The sequence below is a fragment of the Pseudopodoces humilis genome, chromosome 7 (genome assembly GCF_049639895.1).
Source record: "Pseudopodoces humilis isolate 2021_Gansu_Grassland_sample_001 chromosome 7, ASM4963989v1, whole genome shotgun sequence".
NCBI lineage: Eukaryota > Metazoa > Chordata > Aves > Passeriformes > Paridae > Pseudopodoces > Pseudopodoces humilis.
Window position 1 is genome coordinate 45,915,596 of NC_142206.1, and position 20,620 is coordinate 45,936,215.

General features: G+C 40.4%; 1 protein-coding gene across 7 annotated transcripts in view; it reads right to left on the reverse strand.

The window, feature by feature from the left end:
• Positions 1 to 20,620, reverse strand: part of FOXN3 (forkhead box N3) — a 211,311-nt gene that overhangs the window by 29,365 nt on the left and 161,326 nt on the right. The gene's annotated exons all lie outside the window — the stretch shown is intronic.

Consider the following 20,620-nt stretch of genomic DNA (forward strand, 5'->3'; position numbering starts at 1 on the left):
AGCAACAGAGAGGGATGAGCTGACAGCTGAGGAGTGGGAAAGCACAAAGAATACCTGAGCAAGTACACAAGATGACACTTGGTCATTTCTATTTGACAAGAAAGATTTCAGCAAAGTTTGAGAGAGTGTTGGAAGACAAACTGCTGCAATTAAGGAAAAAAAAAAAGGAAACTAGCATTTCATTGAAGCATCAATTTATTTGCATCCTTTTCCACTGTCACTTTAATATAGGCAAAAATGATCAGCTGGCTGCTGTTATTCTTAAACTGGTTTCTGAATCCATCATGAACAGTCAGCTGACAGATGGTAAGTTATAGAGACAGAACAAAATATGATCCTTTTATAACTATATTCACTTGCTTCACACACAACAGCTCAGCTGCTATGGAAATGCAGGTATCTATGACAACAGTAAACAACCCCGCAACGGCCACTGAATAAGCTGAAAAGAACATCTGCCCCAGCAAAGCGTCCCAGCTGCCCTGGGGCACAACTTGCTAATCGTGCAGTGATGCCGTGTGACAGAGAAAGCCGCCTATGCCATGTCCAAATAAATGAAGTGTGCAATTGAAGTAGACATAAAAACGCACACCCTGGCTGACTGCTGCCTCTGTGCTGCTAAAGTGAATGACTAATGAGTATGCATTTGTTGTTTGGGGTTGGGGGTTTTTTCAGCTTGTCAGTGTTTATACCAAATTACATACCAAAAAAATTAATTTACTACTAATAGCTTCATGGCACTTTATTTTGGCTATTATGACAGAAAATTACTTACCACTGTTAAAAATATCCGTATTTTTGATCTTTATATATTTCAAATCTATTCCCAGTAATGTGATGTGGTATAAAGCCCTGTAATTTATTAACAATACAAATGACGTAGACAGGATTTCAAAACCTGCTTAAGCTAAACAGAAATTCAATTGACTGCAGAGTTAAAAAAACGGACTTTTTATTAGTCTAAGTATGTACTACTTTTCTGTGAATAGCTGCAAACACTCTTCTAAAGGCTACTACTGTATTATTTAATGGCTAAAATAGTAAACAGAAACAGTGTAGTGAGTGTCAAACTGAAGCTGAAGCAGCAGACTTAGTATAAAAGGTACCTGTGTCTTCTGGACAGGTCAACATTTTCCAAACAAAAAGCAGCTTTTACCAACTTATATTCATCTTCAAGTCTGGAGATACCTTAAAAGCAGCATTCCTGCTGCAATTATGTATATACTGAAAGTGCCATTTCCCTCCAGCTTCGTTCCCAAATATGTGCCATGTTGCAAGACTGGATCCACACATCACACAGCAAGAGTATGCTTTCAAACTAAAGAGGAATAATCCATCCAAATGTTAAAAAGCAAGGCAAAAGAGCAAAAAAGCCTGAGAAATAAAGACAAATCAAACCAGAATTCTTCCCTTTTTCATACCACAGAATCAGGAGATTGTCAGAAGTTGAATTTAGTGTACTGTAATTCATACAGCCAACTTCAGGATTTGCTTATTGGCTATTCCTAAATTTAGTTTTGTTTTAGTTCAGTGGATGACATTGTAGTATAATCCAAATTTTGCTGCTGAAAGAAGCAACACTACTAGGAAAAGCACATTTCTTGATGACTTTGGGTTTTGTCTGTGTAACAAGCTCTGTGATTTGAGATAAAATTGATGCAACCAGTTTCTGTTGAAAGGTGCATTCTTAGCCTTTGGACCATTAATGGTACCACAGTGTTTCTGCAATGACGTAAGAGATGAACACAATCTGCTCACAACGCAGGACTGCATCTGCAGCAGCTGTCTCCTGAAGCATAGCCATGTTCTCAAGCCCATCCACGCCTGCTATGGTGCCTGGCTCTGTTTCTGTTGGTATACTCTTGAAGAAACCAGACAGCTATTCCACAATGCTGTGGTAGAGATAATGATGAATGATGTCAGTAGGATCCAGGAAAATGTGCTGTGGGTTTTCCTACTGCAAGGAAAAAAGGAAAAGGAGAGACTGGTGCACAAGTGAGACAAGGGCCGAGGGCCAGCTGTCTGAGCCCACACAAAGAGGCAGATTGAAAAGCTGGCACATTCTTTCACAGCATTTTTGTTCACAATTTGGAGACGTTCTCATGAGCAGCGTTTCAAGAAGAGCCAGGAAGTAGCCATGAGGAGCAGCACCAAAGGCACGGGACTGAAGGGCACCTTTCCTGGGACTGGCTCGCCTGGCTATGGCTGCTGGTCCCCACCAGTGCCTCCATGCTGATGGCCCTTTCCCCACTGCCGTTTTTCTGAAGTCTCTTCCATGTGGATGTATTTGTATTTGTAGCCAAAAGGCTTGGCCTTGCTTACTGCTGCGTCCCCACCAGTTGCTAACTGGATCCTGTCCCTTCTACCTGGCCTGCTTCTGTGAAGCTGTGGATTTCAGAAATGATATCTTTGCCCTACCTGCGATCAACACAAAGACTCCTGAAGTTATTAACAGTGGGTGGTTAGTGAAACATGATTGCAGGAACATCTTTCCCTAGGAAACCAGGTTAAAAATAACTACATACAAAGTTTTGGAATATAGAAAATTAAGTATTTAAATGAATGCATTCAGGTTTCTTTCTTTGCTAATTCAAGTCAATGGTGAACTGACTGCATATATGGACTGTTAATTTTTTGTCAGTGAAAGGCAGATGTCCAGCCTTCGCTGTGAAAGAGGGAAGAAAGGAACAATGAAGAAAAGGAAGGATTGTGGGTGTTGTACAAAGAAGTAAGAGTATGTCGAAGATGGTATCAATGGTGGTACAAACATCATGGCAATTCTGTTTGCTGCATTTTTGATTCGTGCCCCTTGTCAGCAGTCTTCAACAGTGAACACCAAATCTGTAAGTGGCATCTAGTTCTTTCAGTGAAAAAATAACCTACAGTTTAGCACTCTGTGGAATTACATCTATGCATATTGTCAAGATGTACTTTGAGCAAAATTTTGCTTTGCATGGTACCTGTATAGATCAGAATCTGTCTTGCATGGACACATGAAGTGGCAAAATGGTAGGCATGAAATATTTAGCATGAGAAGCAATGCAGAGCATAGCCCTCAGGTAGCAGACTCTTTAATCTAGAATTCACAAAACATAATTAAAATCAGTCATGTACCTGAGAAAGCCAGATGTGATAGCTGTGATTTTAAATGTGTGATCTCTGATCAGAGTTCATTTTATAGAGAGAGAAAGTAATTTGCAGTAATTCATATTATTTTGATATTATTTTAAATTTTGATCTGGTTTAATCAAACCCTTCAACTCCATCCTCTTCTAATTAAATAAAAATTAGGGTAACATAGTGCCCTCTTGGTTGTGCAAAGGGATATTTATCTTTACAGCCATACTATAAGGTTTTAAAGAAAACAGCAGCTAAAGCAGTTCTGAGCAACCACGGCCTGAATTTTCCAGCACAGATGCCTAGAGAGAGGCACTTAGGATGCATATTTAGGTATTAATAAAATGTTACAGCCAACTGATGTAAAAGATGTAGTTAGTAAATAAACTGCACCATCTGTACACTACAGCTATAGCTATGTTATCTCATCAGGAAGGAATTTATAAGATCTTCTTTTAATTTGAAGTTACTACATCTAAAATAGAACTATTTTTATAAAATATTTCACTTTACCATTCAGTAGGCTGGTTTTTGGCCCATTCTGCTTCTGCCTCAGCATCTTCCACTGCTTTTTTCCATTTTTATGTTCCTAGTGTAGATGGAATGCCTAAAACCTAGTGCCACTGTACTCAAAAGGCAGAAGTTCAGATTATTCCTTGTCTACAAATAGGTCTTTTAACTCCCTCCCTGCCTCACTTTCTAGCACAGCCCATTCCTACATTTTTTCTTGTTATTTAATTCTTTGATATTTTCAATTTTCATCAGTAGTAAATGGTGCAAAAGCAACACTGTCTTCCATCTTTTACCTTCAGGTTTATTAAACTGCAATAGAGCAAATTGTAGCTTGCCCCTATTTAACCTGCTTGTTAACAGATGTGCTTTTTCTCTTCCCACATCATGATGGTTAACCTTGGTATGAGTCAGGTGAAAAACACAGAGAATAATGAACAGAGTGGAGGCTTTTTTCCCCCATTTGCTATTTTTAGTTTTCTATTTTTATTTTATTTTGCCTAATGACAGAATAAGAATATAGCTCTTTAAAATAAAGTTGCAATGTGCGAGACAGAAAGAAATACCTGAAGAGAACTGTAAGTACTGTAACTCTGTCAAACTCCTTGGTGTGGGATGCCACTGAGTCCACTTCTGAAATATTTAAATAAGGTTGAGAAGTTCTCTTAAAATAAATAGAATACTTGTGGAAATGTACAGTAAACCAGTAGGATTCAGAACCAAGATCATGGAAAGAAACAAGAAGTTATATTCATCTCAACAACAGTGCATGAAAGACCAAGCATGAGAATTCTGGAAGCTATACAATAGAGGCCAGGAGGAAGCAATTTCATTAGCAATGCCAAGTCACAGTGGAGCATTGCCCAATCCTTTAAACAGATCTTGTATGAGACACAGAAGAAGAAAGGCACAGGTCTAAATGAACTTATAATTTTTCCTATTAAAGTTCATTTCCAGCACTGCCAAGTAAGCTATGGCACAAGTATCATAAGAGGTCTAATTTTAAAAAATACAGAACATTTCTACCAGAAACCTTCTTCCTGCTCCTCTATTTTGTTACATTTGTATTGTCATGAAGCAACACAATTTCCATTCTCTAACAATACCATTTTATCAGCTGAAAAACTGTAAACCAAACATACAGTTACAATGTATTCTTGTTAAAAATACTAGCTTTAATAAAAAGAATGATAGTAGAAAGAGTTACAGTAGGTCTTATACATGCACTAACTCAGAGGTTCATCATTCAGAAAGCTGGAGGAAACTAAAGCATCATAACTTTTTATCTCAGGAGAAAAGATTAACTTCATTTAACTGTTAAAAGACAGACTCACAATACTAATAGTCATTTTACCAGTGCAAAATAAAAACATTTTAAGAGATACCTGACTAAAGAGAGATGAGATATACATCTTACACATAAAGTTGATGTATTATAGTACGTGCACTGCTTAAAAGCAGGGTGGAGATTTTTGCTTTGGTTTTGTTCCTTTATTTTAAAATTATTTCATTTTGATGCACATTACTGGCAAGCTTAACTTTCAGTGCAGAAAGACATGAAAATAAAATTACCAGTCACAAAGGCAACAGTGAAGTTTTTTTACTCCATCCAGCCTGTGTGGCTTGGAGTACTGAACAGAGAACATCAGCTAGAGAAATCACTGGCCAGTGAGCTAGCACAGAAGAGAGAAACAGTTTGCTCCTCCATCATGTACTTACCCAATTTTTGATCAGGAATTTCAACCATCTTCTTAACTGATTGCTGCAGCCTCAGCTTCTATAGTGGAAGATGTGATTATGAGGGCTGTAACTCCTTGTTTACAGGCTGCAAACATTTTTTTTGACTGAAGAATACACATACACATAAACACACATGCTCTTTGAACCCAGTTATGCAGATGTGTGTTATCTCTGGGACATCGAGGTCATCATTGCTCAAGCTTTCATAATGTCCCTGCTGCTAACAACAGGTTTCTCTTCCACCAAACTGGGAGGATGTCTGGCAGATGAAGTCCTCTGTAGAACTGTGACCAGGAGGCAGTCCTCTGGCAGTCCTCTACAAACTGTGACCATTTAAGACCAAATAAACCATACCCTATATTGTTCCATACCAGTGTTTTTCTAAGCACTCATTTCCTTCTCACTGCTATTTCAAAATACATTTGCGTCCACCAGGCCTTGAGAACCAAGTACCTCTCTCAGTCCTGCAAGCACAGGACATGCCAGCTGGAAAAGACCTGGAATGTTTCCCTTAGCTTGAGTGACCCTTGAGCAAATGTCTTCAGTTCCCCTGCCTCCCTCAGCCACTACAGTTTCCTGCTGTTCTGCAGGATAAGGTGGCTTCTGGGTACTTTCACCACAAGATGAGTCTTCAGGAGGGCTTCACCCAAATATCCAACTATTGGAATGACCATGGCACAATCCACACCAAGAACAAAGCAAGGGAAGGTCCGGGGAGGTGAACATAAATTCCTCACTGGTTTCAGGATCCAGAAAGAAAAGGGGAAAATACCACATAAACATGAAAACAACAGTGAGAAGGGTTTTCAGGGATTTGAAGAAAAAAAGGTTGCTGCTAATGATGAGGGAAAAGGTCAGGCATGTGACACTGCCAATGAAAGCGCTGTATATAGCATAAGAGCCAAATGCAGTCTAAAACCAAAATAAGAGCAGAAAAGGTGAACAAAAAATCCAGCAGCTAAAATAGCTGTATGCTAATAACACAGGCAGACTGCCATAATGGAAAAGGAACTCAAAGCACTAGTGCTATTACAGGAAAATTCACAAACAGGGTGGAAAAGCAATTATTAGTGAAAGAGGTGTCAAAGGGTCTGCGCTTTTCAAAGAAAATACAGATTTTTATATGGTAGGGTACTGTTACGCAATAAGAGCAAATTTTGGAAATAGAATATAAAAGAAAATGTTTGGAAATGCTGTGGGCAGATGGTCAAAGAAGATTTGTAAGAGAGAGACTCTGGGTCTGCTCTTGACTTCTTACTCCAGATACAGATCTGAATACAGCTCTGCATCATTAAAGAAATGGGAATTACGTCAACAAGGCAGGCTAAGTTCACAGTACAGATTGGAGAACAAATGCTATTAACCACGGTAAGACCAGTTATTCCTGGATGTGACAGCTGACAAGTTTCTTTATCCATGTTACTGAATGAACAAGATTCTATTCTGCTCTTTATGTTAAATAATGAGGATGACTTTGGAACGGGGGACCATTAAGTGATTTGGTTTAGATTAAGTGGGAAGGATAACAGCAAGCCTAATTTTGTTTAAGATCTATTATTTTGAAAGAGCAAGTTCTGATGAACTAAATGCTTCCTGTGGAACCTCTGGAAAACAGACTGGACTGAGGAACTCTATACCTGAGCCTGGGAAAGCTGCAGTTTCTGCAAGTCACTGCACCAAGACCTAGATCAAACCTGTATCCGGAGAAAAACAGGGAAGATGCACTCTTTAAAAATAAAACCACAAAACCTTAACAAAACCAAGCTGCACTTGGAGGAGACAATTGCTGAGCTGGAGCCTCATACCAATGCAGAATGGTGATGTGAGCCCCTAGCTCTCATACGCTCCCAGCCTGAGCCCTGGCAGCAGCTTTAAGCATATAAAGAAGACTCCTGGTGCAATGAAGACAGTTGGCCAGGAGCTACTCCAGTAGCACTGGAACCATGGCACTTATGAAGAAAGTCAGTGGACAAGCTCTTTGAGACCTGGCTTGCATGTGATGTCACCTTTCTGATGGCACTCCATGCCTACTCCATTCCTGTTCAAAATTCACCTTCCCTCTTCTGCTTTCCTCTTTTCCCTTTTCCCTTTCTGCCAGACAGTAGAGCAGATCCAGGCAGTAAGGTGCAGAGAAGTGCCAGCAGGACTAAAAGGGGGACTGGGAGAACCAGAGAGCAAGGACACTAGCCCACAGCTTAGTGAGGTCTATGCACTTCTCCATGAACGTAGGAAAGGCTGGGAAAATTTGCTATAAACCCTACAGCTTCCATTTTGGTGTACGCTGGGCAATCCTGGGTTTCAAGGTGTGGATGAAGGCAGGGAAGCTACAGCTGTCACCAGAAGTATGTTAAAAAAAGCCAGGATAAGCATGACTATCTACTGGGTACACGGACAGGAAGGCATGCAGTCTGCTGCGACTCGACTCCATGCCACACAGCCATACCAGACAGCCCAAGCATATCCTCCATTTCTAGATGGTTTTCCTCCAGGAGGACAGTGGATACATGAAGGTGTGTTAGTAAAGTCAGACCTGAGAGAAGAGATTTGTAGTTACGTACAAGTAAAGCAGAGATATTTTAAATGAAGAAAAATCGAATTCTGTACCATTTACTTTGCTTCTCCCTAAGACTGAGACCAACAAACAGTCATTAGTATAATCAATCAATCAATAAAACAAATTACTAGTTTTGAAAACCTATTATTAAATACATTGGAAAACCCTGCTGGGGCAGCTCTGTCTCCCTTGACAATCTTTTTGCAGCTGTATCCCTATTAGACACCAACAGGACTAGACACAAACTTACCCACATGGAAGCAGACTAAAGTCTATTTTCCACCTGAGCACTTGACAATCATCATTTTGCGTTACTGTGAGCAAGCCCCAGACAGCACATGGAGATGCTAAGGACTTCTCCAGTTCTGTGGGTGATGACTGAGCACTCTCCACTGGGAGTGATGTTTAACATGGCTGGAACAAGGCGCTCCTCTGCTTCTCTGAAGGAAATCAATGGAGGAAGACAGCCACGCTGCCATCATCTGAAAAACTTGTTCCATTCTTCCTGCAATACTCCTTTTAAACCTCTTTAATTTTCAAATCAAGGAAATGTCAAAAGAGCAGGAAATCTAGTATTTAGGGCCTTTTGACTTTTTTTGCCAGAGAGCTTCCCAAGCAGGCTGAGGGATGAGATTCAGGCCAAAGGTAAGGCAGTTGAGGAAATATCAATGCCATTTTTGAAGGATTACTATCATCAAGTATGAAAACAAAAATAGGCGTTGAAGATCCTGACAGTCTCACTGCAGATGTCTACAAGATAATTCATGGAGCACCAGAATTACTTTCAAAGTACAAGTCAATACTGTAAACCACACCAGCCTGTTTTAGTGAAAGTTTCTGGTGAAAGCAACATAGTGAACACAGGCTGAAGAGGCTTTACAGGGAAATTAGCCTTACACTGGGGCTTTAACTTAGCTTGAACAGCACACATAAGAATAGGAATTATTTAAAAGAACTACAACACCATTTGTTTAGACTTAACACTGCTTCCTCAAGGTTTTTTTCTTACTTCCATACTTCACAGAATAGATTTTGTGGAAGATATGCATGCTGCAAACCTGAAAAAACTTATCAAACCTTTTCATTTACATTTTCCTTGAATTCAGTTGCATATGCATGTCAGATATTCCACTAAGCACATTGCTAATTTGGCACCATCTATGCTATATACTAGCAAACATGTAAATTCAATATTGTCATCACTGGCATTTTTACTTACACATTTGAAAGCAGAGGAAGTATGAAATGTTATGAACTGAAATGTGGCAAGACAGCAATTCATTTGAGAGCCTGAAGAACAAGCACCAAGACAAGACTTTGCTGCTAAGTTGCATTTGCAGGCCCCTTTTGATGTTTCTAACTTGCAAAATTGCTACCATGCAGCTCCTTTCTAGCCAAAACGGTTGAAATGACATTTTACTATTTTCTATTATGATTAATTTAATTAAAATGAAGCAGACACACAGAATTCCACTTCTGCCAACCTCTGACTTGCTATGAATGATCATGTTCAAACTCCTTGAATTCTGAATGGCCACTAGCTAGACAGGTGACGTTACCAAATAAGAAACGGGCAGAACATAATGCAGACTCTTTCAGCTCATCAGCTGAAAGGTGTGAAGTGTATTTACTCACCAAAACAGAGTGGGTAAGCTAAGAAGCTCTCATCCCCTTCTCTTTATGCTGAACAAGGACCCAAATTGATATTGTGTACAGGCCATACCTAGAGTAAGTTGTGGGACACTAAAAAAATTAAATGAAATAAAGCTTTATCCAGAAAAACAGTGAGAGCTGTCTCTGTAATCCAGGAAAACACTTATATGTATATATAAGCCAGAGAATGAGTAGCATCCATGGAAGAGGATCAGGGTACCAGCATCCTGCAGGGCTCAGCCCTGAGCAAGAACTAGGCAGTTTAGCTACATCTCAGGACAGTTTCATAAAGGACTAGTGCTTTCATTAGCAACAATCATAAGCATGTTCTGCACAATTCTCACGGGCATACAATGAGGCCGGAGAAGAAAACACTTTTTAAATGGTGCTAGATCTCATTTCTTTGCAGCCCACCAAACACAGCTCCTGACACCAAGCAGCCACGTCACTGGTGGGAAGGAACAGTCCTTGCTCCCGCCAAGTGGGTGGCAAGGCAAAAAGTCCCATGAAGAAACGGAGCTTGCTTTTATTAAGTATTTAGTCATCTTGTCAACTTTGTTTGCTTACAACCAAATAGAGAAAAAGCCCCACATTTCCTTTTGTACTCCAAAATTTCAACAAACTCTAGACAGAGCTGATTTACTGATATTAAGCAGCAGTTTCTGCAATCCTCGTCAGTGCAGCACAAAGGTACCTCTCTGGCCTTTCACAGAGCTCTACTTCATATACGTACAGCACACAGTTTGTATTACCTCTGCCAATGCAAAACCTATTTACTACCATGATCTGTGCATCAGATCTGAGTGGCTGTTGAGAGCAAAACATGGGCTGTCTAGGCAAATTAATCTTAATAATGTTGGGTAATCAGATCGATTGCAACAAAACAAACCAGAGAGAACACATTTGTCTTGCCCCTTTCCCATCCCTATGCACTTATCAGTAATGAGTGCCTGCCCTCTCCTGGGCATGCCACATGGACCCACCACCCCACTACCCCTCCATACAGAGGCCCTCTCAATGCACACGCCTCCTCCCTTGCATGGCCAGAAAGCCATGAGAAGGCCGTGAGCAGTTGCTAAGCTTCCCAGCCTTGCCTGTTGAAGATTTCCCTTCCTACTCCACATCTCCCTGCTCCTCTCCTTCCTGTCCCCAGCATGGTATAGGGAAATCTCAAAGGACAAGGGTTGCAAACCTCCAGAAAAGCAAATGTATTAAGAAAAAAACCTTTGATTTATTTTTCATTTTAGTGCCATTATTTACAGCAAACAGCTGTCTTGCACATAATCCGGAATAGAACTGAAAACATTATAGGGATCCTCTCCCCCTTATAAATACCTGATGCCCTGATTTAGAGACAATCATACATAAATATGGTACATTTCATCCAGTACAACAAACATGCTAACGGTATATACTATAGAATTGTACGATGTTTGTTATAAAAACAACAAGTATCATTCCTTTGGGAATATAGCAATGAAGATGTTTCTATTTTATGCAAAATTGTCAGTGAAATTCCAGCAGTTACAGATCTGATAGTTACAGGACTCCTTAGAGTAAAAAAACAAGTGCTACATTGTACTGCTCTAATACAGTTACAGAAAATAGTGTAAAGCCTTAAAATGGCTGGGGAGAAGTCATTAGTCACTTGTTTCAAAGACTAAGAGTGGTAATTATGCCTGATTAAAAATCAATGTTGCTAGACCTGTTACTGGTAGGAAAAGACCTGGAATTCATAAACCCATGAACTCTTAGTGCCGTGTGTGCACTGATCTACATCTTCCTTTACAGACATGAAGGCCAGCTGCTCCCTTTTTTTTTTAGTTTCAAGGCAAAGTATCTGGGAACATGTTTTCATGTCACTACTGTGTATTTTAACAGAAGTGTGAGGATGTATTTGCAATATAACAAAGAGCTTATTTATAAAGTTAGTTTTTAGAAGTGGGAAAATGTTATTTTCTACTCATGTCAGCCAGCAACATCAAATATGATCTGGCCCTCAATCATGATAATGCAGCACAGCTTGCTTAGGCTTTTTACTGATGGGACTGTTTGAGATTGCTAGAAAGGATGCTGATGAGTATTAACTATGATGTCTGTCATTTTGTATCTCTGGGAAATAGTCCTACAGCTCTATCATTATGATAGCAGACTGCCTCTCAAGAATTTAAACACAGAAATTATCTTTTTTTTCCCAAAACTTTTAGATTAAGTAGTTTGACAAGGGTATATGTATACATCAAAGAAGAAGAAATGCATGTAACTACAAGGTACTGGAGAAAAAGCACAAAAGGCAGGAAAGAGAATTTTGCAGAATCTGTGACAACACTCTGGCTAAGCATGTCTACATGAACTCCTCCTTCCATGGTTCACGGCAAATACTGAAGGACATTGCAGCTTTTCAGGGGCAAAACTGGAGGAAATCTCAAGAAAGCTCTGACTATCCAGACAAGTATTTCAATTTTCCAGGATGGAAATTTAACAGATATATTTGTAAGAGCTTCTACAGAAACAGCAGAAAATTTTCTTTTAAATCAGCTGGGGACGTCCTGTCAGAGCAGCAAATCTGTTTTTTATTTTAAAGCCATATAAGTGTATATATTCCAGTCAGAGCAACAGAGAGTCTAAGTTCACTGTTACAGATGGATGGAGCAAATACTTTTTGCTGGTGTAGCAACATGACATCCAGTAGCTCTGGAAAAATGCTCTGGAAGAGCCCCCAGAGCAGAGGAAGAAGCAATGGTCTGTCACGAAAAGGACATACCTTAGTTGTGTCTCAACTTATCCACCACCACAGAAACCTAGATTTATTATGATAGTCCAAAGCCCTGGTTGGAAAGAGCTGCAGGACTGCTTCCCATGATGGCTGATACCATCCTCTCCCTGACTTGAGATACACAAAATCTGACATCAACACACAGCCACCAGTTGACCAAATGCAGAGGGAGCTCCCCCCTTACCACACAGAGACGTTTGGTGGTCTCCCAGCCTGTTCATTTGCATCTGTTCTTGCGAACCAACCCTTCCTTGAGCTTTACGAATGTGGCTAGGGAAGGACAGCCAATTACTATCACATCTGAATTTCACAAGCTGGCAAAACAGTGTTAAGATACCCCACATACCCACAGCTATTGCCACAAGTGGCTTGCCATTCTACCCCACAGAATGCAATCAAAAACACGTTTCTGGTCAAAACCTTTCATAGCATTTAAATATCATCCTCTCCAATTTTCTTCCTATTTTCCTCTTCATCTTGGGCAGTTCTTTTAGCAGGCTTTTTCCCTTTTTCCACAGGGGTAAGATGTGGTGCCCATTGCTGTGATACCAGAGCTCCTCACACTGGACACACACATCAACATGCCCTGTCCAAGACTTCCCAGAAGGCTGGGACATGGCTGGGGGCTGGAAATAGGGTTTCAACAGGGTTGGAAACACAACCCTTCTGGGGCAGACAGCCATAGCTCAACACTGAAATACAATGCCTTAATAAGTAGGTCAGCCTGTTCCTATAAAAGCAATGGGTTTAACGCCAACCGTGCCTGCCAGTGAGAGTAGAAAAGACTGCAGTTTCCCCCCGTTCCTCACATTCAGCCCCTCTGAACCCAGGACACTCCTCTGCTTTTACCCTCCTGCAGCAGGGCTGGGCTTGTGGGGTGCCCGCAGCCCCACCATGCCTTGGCCCACAGCAACTCCACCTCTGCAGGGTTGCTGTCAAGACAGCTGGAATATTGCACCAGAAATCAAATTCCAACAAAACAAACACTAGGCAATTGAAATGCAGTTGGTAGCAACAAACACACCCTCTGCAATGAGGATCTGGGGCTCTGTTCTTGCCAACAGGTTCAACAGGTTTTGCATATTAAGTCATCCTGATGCTTATTAGCATCTAAAAGGGAAACACCACAAAGATCTTGTCACCTGAGGTTTCACACTGTCCCGCCCTTTCCTGCAGCCCACCACCCTCCTCCCCTTTCTCCCCCTTTGGCAAGAAAGTATTTTCACCCACTTTAAATTATCGAAGAACACATTCCCCTCCTGTCCAACTGAGACTGTCAAGCCCCCCAACACTGTGGGAAGGGGAGGTGGTGAGGGGCAGCACGCTGCCTGCAGTGGGAACCCTTCTCCTTTTGCAGGAGGTTTAGTTGCACAATGAAGCAGATCCCAGAGTGAAGAAGTACCAAGGTAGGACACTGCCCTTCAGGAGCACACGTGGGCTCCACAGGCCACTGACAATCCTCTATGATCCCACCCCAAACACCTGGGGCTGGAACCTTACCTGCATGGCTTCCTCACCTTATCACAGCTAACATGGAAAAGCTCTCCTGAACAGAAGAATGATTGCTTGCAAAGGACACCGATTCATTTCAGTAAAGACTATGATACACTCTTGTCACTTTCTTTAAATATGGCAGCAGTCAATGGCATTTACTGAAGACACCACAAAAGACAAAAAAGTTCATTCAAATATTTCTTCTCTTGGTGAAGCTGCTCATTAGGATGCCTCCACAAATGGAACTCTATGAATCAGCCCAACATGGCACTGAGTGGATTGCAAGACCGCAACACAATTCCTAAATACCATCTGCTCCTCCCATGACCTTTGTCTTGGAAAGTCTTTAGCTTTTGTAAACAAGTGCTGGTCCATTTTATTTTGAGATGTTGCACAATGCAGCAGAACACACTTACAAGCTGACTACAATCAAAAGCTTTATAGACTGCTAAACTTGTTTTAAATAATGCATAAATACCAAAAAAGACACACTGTACTTTTCATCCATTTTCATGCAAACTCAGTTCTCTCTGCTTGTTGCATTTTCTGTTTATAGCAGTGTGACTTTAAACCACAGAATAAATAGTATTATTTTCTGTTCCCATTTAGCTCTAATCCAGAAACATACACTATATTTAATTATTGTTTTGAGAGTCCACCTATGCAGATAGATTGTGCTTACATGAATCAACTGCTACCTCTGGATTCAGAACACTGAAGAAGTTAAAAAAATGTAAGGGCACTTATGTCAGCCCCTCCTTCCTCTCCTCCCTTGCATGCCACCACACTGAAAAGATTTAAAAGTAAAAAATTCCTTCCACATCATATAATCCTGGCATCTGCTGTGTAGCAAATCAAGCTCACTCATTTTACTGTTATTCCCAAAAGTAACTGTACAGATTTGGGTCTAGAACTCCATTTTCCACTTCCTGAAGTTTCCTTAGGCACATTAGAAAATGCAGTAAACACAGCTAGTAAATACAAAGCAATCTTCTCTGTCTAAGTGCAATTCTGATTGCATTACTTAAGAAATATAATTTCCTGAGGCTTTTTACTACCTTACTTTATGATACACATGATACAGTATCAATCTACCAGCTTCCTTCTGCTGTCCCTGTCTTCAGAGGTCCACAGCTTACCCACGACATTTTGTAGTTCAAATATGAAGCCATTTCCAAGATTAAAGCAAAGAAGGAATCCAGTTTAGAGAGTTGAGTAGGTCACTGTGGTCATGTTCATTATTTAATAACAGTGGGAATAATTCATATCACAGCAACAATTCTCTACTACTCCATTTATCAATTTCAAAGTAAAGTACATCAGACCTGCAGTGCAGGGAAGCGATGGGAAGGCTCAATCCATCTGGACCCTTTCTATTAAACTCTGGATCCCTATTCAAGGATGAGCCCCATAGTAGGATATATGGGAACAATTATTCTTCACCAGTATCTAGGTCTATCAAAGAACAACAGGACTAGGACATAAACCTGTGCCAGAAAAACCTTGGGAGTAGCAAAGCCTCAAATTCACACTCTATTTCCAAGCAAACACCGTGGTTTCAGGTAATGTGTTTCATCCTCTCTTCCAAATGGATGAAGCTTAATTCTTCTCCTTTGCGTGGGCTGCCTGGCTAGTGTACTCACTCTGCAAGCTTTCTGAGGTAAAGACTGCCTCCTTAGTAAAGACTGCAAGCTTTTTGAGACAAAGACTACATGTGTCTTGGCTGACAATAACTGCTATAGTCAGCCTGAAGTCTACAATTTCTCCAACTTTTAAAATGTGATTGAATATGAAACCTCATGTCCCCACTAATACCTGCCTTGGATATACCTTCTCTGCAACACAGGACAGTGCCTCAGTCATCAAGCTAACACAATCATTAATATTCTTCTTTAACATGCTTTCCTTCACACCCTTGCTATTTGTTAATGGGATTTTCAGTACTTACTGAAGGTGCAATGAAACAGAAACAGAAAGGAAGAAATAATACTAGAATTGAAATTTTTATCACAAGTATTCTTACACATCTCACAGCTGAGGCGTTTTACCTTCAGCTTGCTTCTTCCTACAGATTTTATCCTGCAGCCCAAATTACTGATGAACGTTTTAACTGAGTTTCCCAATGCTTACCAGTGGGCCAAGGTTTTTGCCTTTTTATTTGGTTAATATTTTTACATCTATTTGTCTTCCTGCCACTACAATGAAAGAGCACATAAGTGATTTGGGTTCATTCAATAAATTCCAAATTGTGAACCTAACTATTTTGTTTGCTTTAGGGCAAGAGTAGGAAGCAAACAGCAGCTTTGTAAGTGAAGTTGTCTGATAGTCTTCTCTCAATTATGCCTGTGAAAAGATACAGAAATGCAAAGTACTCTTTACAGACAGCGTCACTTCATGCTGATCCAACTTGTTTCAATTCATTTTAATTCAATTCTGCCTCTGGAAGTGATGTGATACCTAGCATGGTTTTTTACACTCACAGATTGTTTTCAACTCAGCAGGACAACCTAGGTTCCATTTAGTTTTGAATGTTTCCTAAAAAACAATGGAAGCTCACAAGAACAAACCCTGAGGCTGTAACCAGCTCTCTGTGTATCCAATGCTACCTTTACATTTGTATCATATGATCAGTTTCCAGTGCTGACATGGTTTAATAGTTTGAGGACTTTTCCACTAAGGTGGAAAAGCTACTGTAAATGGTCTAATAAGCCCCCACAAAATAATTTTTTAATAACTGCTTGCCAAGAATGTACTAATGCATAATAATTTTGCAGCATAGCTGCAGCAGGCAATCTGGCTTATGATAGTTCAGCTGCAGCCTGAAATTGGTAGTGCTTTCAAGCTAATTTTGCTGCTCCACGCCTTCATGGCAGCAATTTGAAGACTTCTTACCCAATGTAAAAAAATCCAAACAGAACTAACACAAAAAATTCCCCCAAAAACCCAGCAAAACAACCCCAACCCCGAACCAACCAACCCATCAAAACAACCCAAAAGAACCCACTGGAATATTATTCTTTAATAAAATAAATGCATTTTGAAACTTTCAAAATTCCTTCAGCTTCTTTCCAGGCTGGCTCTGGCAAATAAATAAGCGCAACACGAACGCACATCATGGCAAGAGGCCAAAGTAACATCACAGCTAGGAATTCCTTTTCTTTAGAAGTCTGCCCAATTGAATGAATAAGATTCATAATTCCTAAAATGGGTTTTAAAACACAAACGATTCCCGCAACTTCACTTAAAGGGAACTCTCTCTTAAAAAACCCTGCAAGGAGCAGAATCCAAGAGCAAGGGATACAGAGAAGCTTAACTCACTTGGCTCCTTTAGCAGAGATGGGGCATCTCCCCTTTCAGCTGTTCCCTAAGCACCACTGGCATTGGCAGAAAACTGAATTTAGTAAGATCACAATGGGATGCAAAATCCCACAGCCACTAACACACAACTCTCAGTGAGCTCCTAACGGTGCCTTATGAATACAGTCTTTATTTAATATAGCCTCAGAAACATTTGCTGTACATAAACAACCAAAAATTAAATAAAATGGAAAAAAAATTGTTGGGATTATTTTTGTGGGGTTGAGGATGGAAGAACAAAAGAAATGGAGCAGAGACATGAAGACGTATAAGAAAAGAACCAAAAAGATGCTGTCTCAGAGGCCCAAGAAATTTTGGGCAGCTCAGGCAACTGATACAAGATTCACAGACATCAAGAGAGGATGGCATTTTGCTCCTCTGTAAGCTGAGGGCAGAAAGCCAACCAAAAAGAGATGAACAGACCTTCAAAGAGTTGACCCAACTCTGGTTTCTGGTGTTCATTACAGTCCTGTAGAAACACCTCTCCCCCCGCACTTCCCACATGAAGGTTGTTGCGTTACACAAGCACTACAAATGATTAAAAATTACATGAAATTTTACAAAATTACATGGTATGCTTCTGCTTTTATTTCCAGCCCCAAAGTGTTTAGCACACTGTTAAGCTATCAAGTTTTGTACTCTGTGCCAGTCACTCCCCAAGGTGTTTATGTGAAGCACTCAGGCAAACTGAACAGAACATCTGTATTCTATTTGCTAATGAGCAATCATCATTTCTACAATTCTCCAGCCAGGGATTTTGCTGTTTGGAATACTAATGACATTTGAAAAAAACTAAAAGAAACAAGTAAGTTCTGCTCATTAGTACTAGAGTTACTAAAATACTTCTGCACTACTTACAATGCAACCAGGCTTCTAGCTCCATTGCTTTCCCATACTTTTACAAAACTAGAACTTTCAGAAATAAAACCTTTGATGATATATACCTAATTATTTTCTGAATTAGCGTGATTTACTATGCATCTCTTGTTTTAATTACATTTTATCCACACAGAGGTTTAAAAGATTTAAAATAAACTATTATAAAGGCTTTTCAAACAAATCCTATTGAAGATTCCCTTCATTGTTTTCTTTATATATTGTGACAACCCCCAGAACAGATGAAATGAGGCAAAAAAGTTATAAAAATACGGGCCATGGTCTACAAACTTCATGGTATAACATTCCTATGTGCATGGAGAGAGTGAGAGAAAGTAACAGCTTTAAAACTCAGGATATATTTTGTCTGTAGACAGAAGGAGCTATTACTTTCCCTTCTAACCAATGGATGTCTGGATCATGTGCGTACCAAGATTATCCTCTGATGGAAAGGCCAAATCACAAAAACAGCAACATGCAAGGGAGTGCTCCCAGCTGCAGCCCCTCACTGCAGTAGTACTTGGGCATTTCAGATGTGAACCTCCCTTACCATCCTGTACATCAGAAATACTGCTAAAGTCACTAAAGTTGAAGAGCAGCAAATGAGTTCAAAAAGGAATACTGAAGTCAATAACCTCAATTAAAGTGGCTTATGTAAGAACTGTCTTTATACTTGCTTATGGAGTACTGAGATGTAACTTACAAAGCAAGAGAACAATGATAAATACAAGATTTGAATGATTCAGCTAAGAAAGTCCAGCGTGGTGCTTGAGTTCTGACATGGGAACAGGTGAGGGGAAAGCATCCCTGCTAAGCAGAAGAAACACACTACTCCAGGAATGTATGTTTTTCCACATGAGAGCAGAGATGTATTTCAATATGCCATGATACCCTTTCAGGCTAAAAATAAACACCCTCATCCCATAATCCCCAATCCTGTCAGGTAGGGTCACTACATTTCAATCACCCATGAGAGACTCAAAGGCAGCTCAGCTCCCCAGCAGGGAAAGAGGTCTCTGCCCTGTAGCCAATTCCCAGGGAAGACACAGTGATGGAGCAATGGAGCGGAGCGCTGCATCGATGGGGAGGTATTGTATTACCATGGCAACTGGCAGCAGTCCACCACCACAGAGGACTGCAGCCCTCACCCCGGCAGGACAGGAAGCACAGGCCATACTTTAAAGTCACCTTCCTTAAAGACAAAACAAAACAACACAGAAGAGAGTGAGACACCCTGACTGGCAGATGCTGGATGAAATAATCTGCTCATCACAAACCTCTTCTCCACCCTGCACATTCAGCTTCAGACTGTGCTTTAAATCACTCTGAGGGACGTGTTCTGCTTGACTGAAATACCCATCTGGCCTCATTTCACTCAGCCAGACAGGAGGCAGCCCTGGTTTTTTTAGCATTTACTTCTCCTTTTAAGCAGTTGTCCACCGCCTTGGAATTGCACATCCCTCTTCCTCACAGAACTTCCAGCTGGTGACAAAGCCAGACCCAGCGTATTTGGAGGAGGTAGCCACCAAGCAGGCAGGCAGTCCCAAAGCCTCCCACATCAAGGCAGAACAAAACCAAAGCTATAGATAATATGCAGAAGCAATCAATGTTTCTTGTGCCATGCTAACCCTTCTGCCCTCCCAGGTGCAGGCTGTTCTACCTAAGGGGAGGGAAAATGCACTTCCAGAACTACTTCAATTTGTTAAAAGCATTCTACATCTGTTTCAGGAAATAACAAAAACCTCTTTTAAGACACAGATTACCACAAACCATAACTCACTCTCGCATTCCCAGAACTAATTATATACATGTCACCACACATTATATACTGAACAATACTGTCCATGCAACAGTTAGGGAAAAATACCCCACCTGGTCCTTCAAGTGATGTGTATTCTTGTATGAACTTACCTAGAAGTAGCCCTGAGCTACAGTGGTTATTATTTAACAGCACATCTGGTACGGAAAAATAAACCACACACCTTATATAAATATTGATAAAAACCTTTCTTCTTACTGTGTTAGTTGTAGTCTACATCCACACCAACAGCAAATACAAAAGAACATGATGTACTTGTAGAGAAACAGCCAGCAAGACTTTACTATGAAAGTAAAGCACGAACCATGCTTAAAAGCAAACAAAGTTAAACCTGGACTCAGGTTAAACACAAAGTTACAGTTCACCTGAATGTACAGGATTTGTGACCTCATAGTTTGAGCAAAGCTGCAAAACTATCTATAAACAGAGAGAAGCTTCTTTAAATGGGAAATACAAGAGCAAGCACAAAAAAGAACATGCAAAACCTCAGACACTATTGAAAGAAACTGTTAAACTGACCATATATAAATGCCTGAGAGAAACAAAATAGCAGGGAAACACCAGACTGAAAGACTAAAAAAGGAAACAGTCCACACAAATAGAGTGCCCTTCATTCGCACATCACAATTCCTCTTCTTGCTGTAAATAAAATGGGATACCCAGAGGCAAAATGAGTTGTCTTCATCATGCAACGCCTGTGCAAATTTCCTAGAATATACTAGCA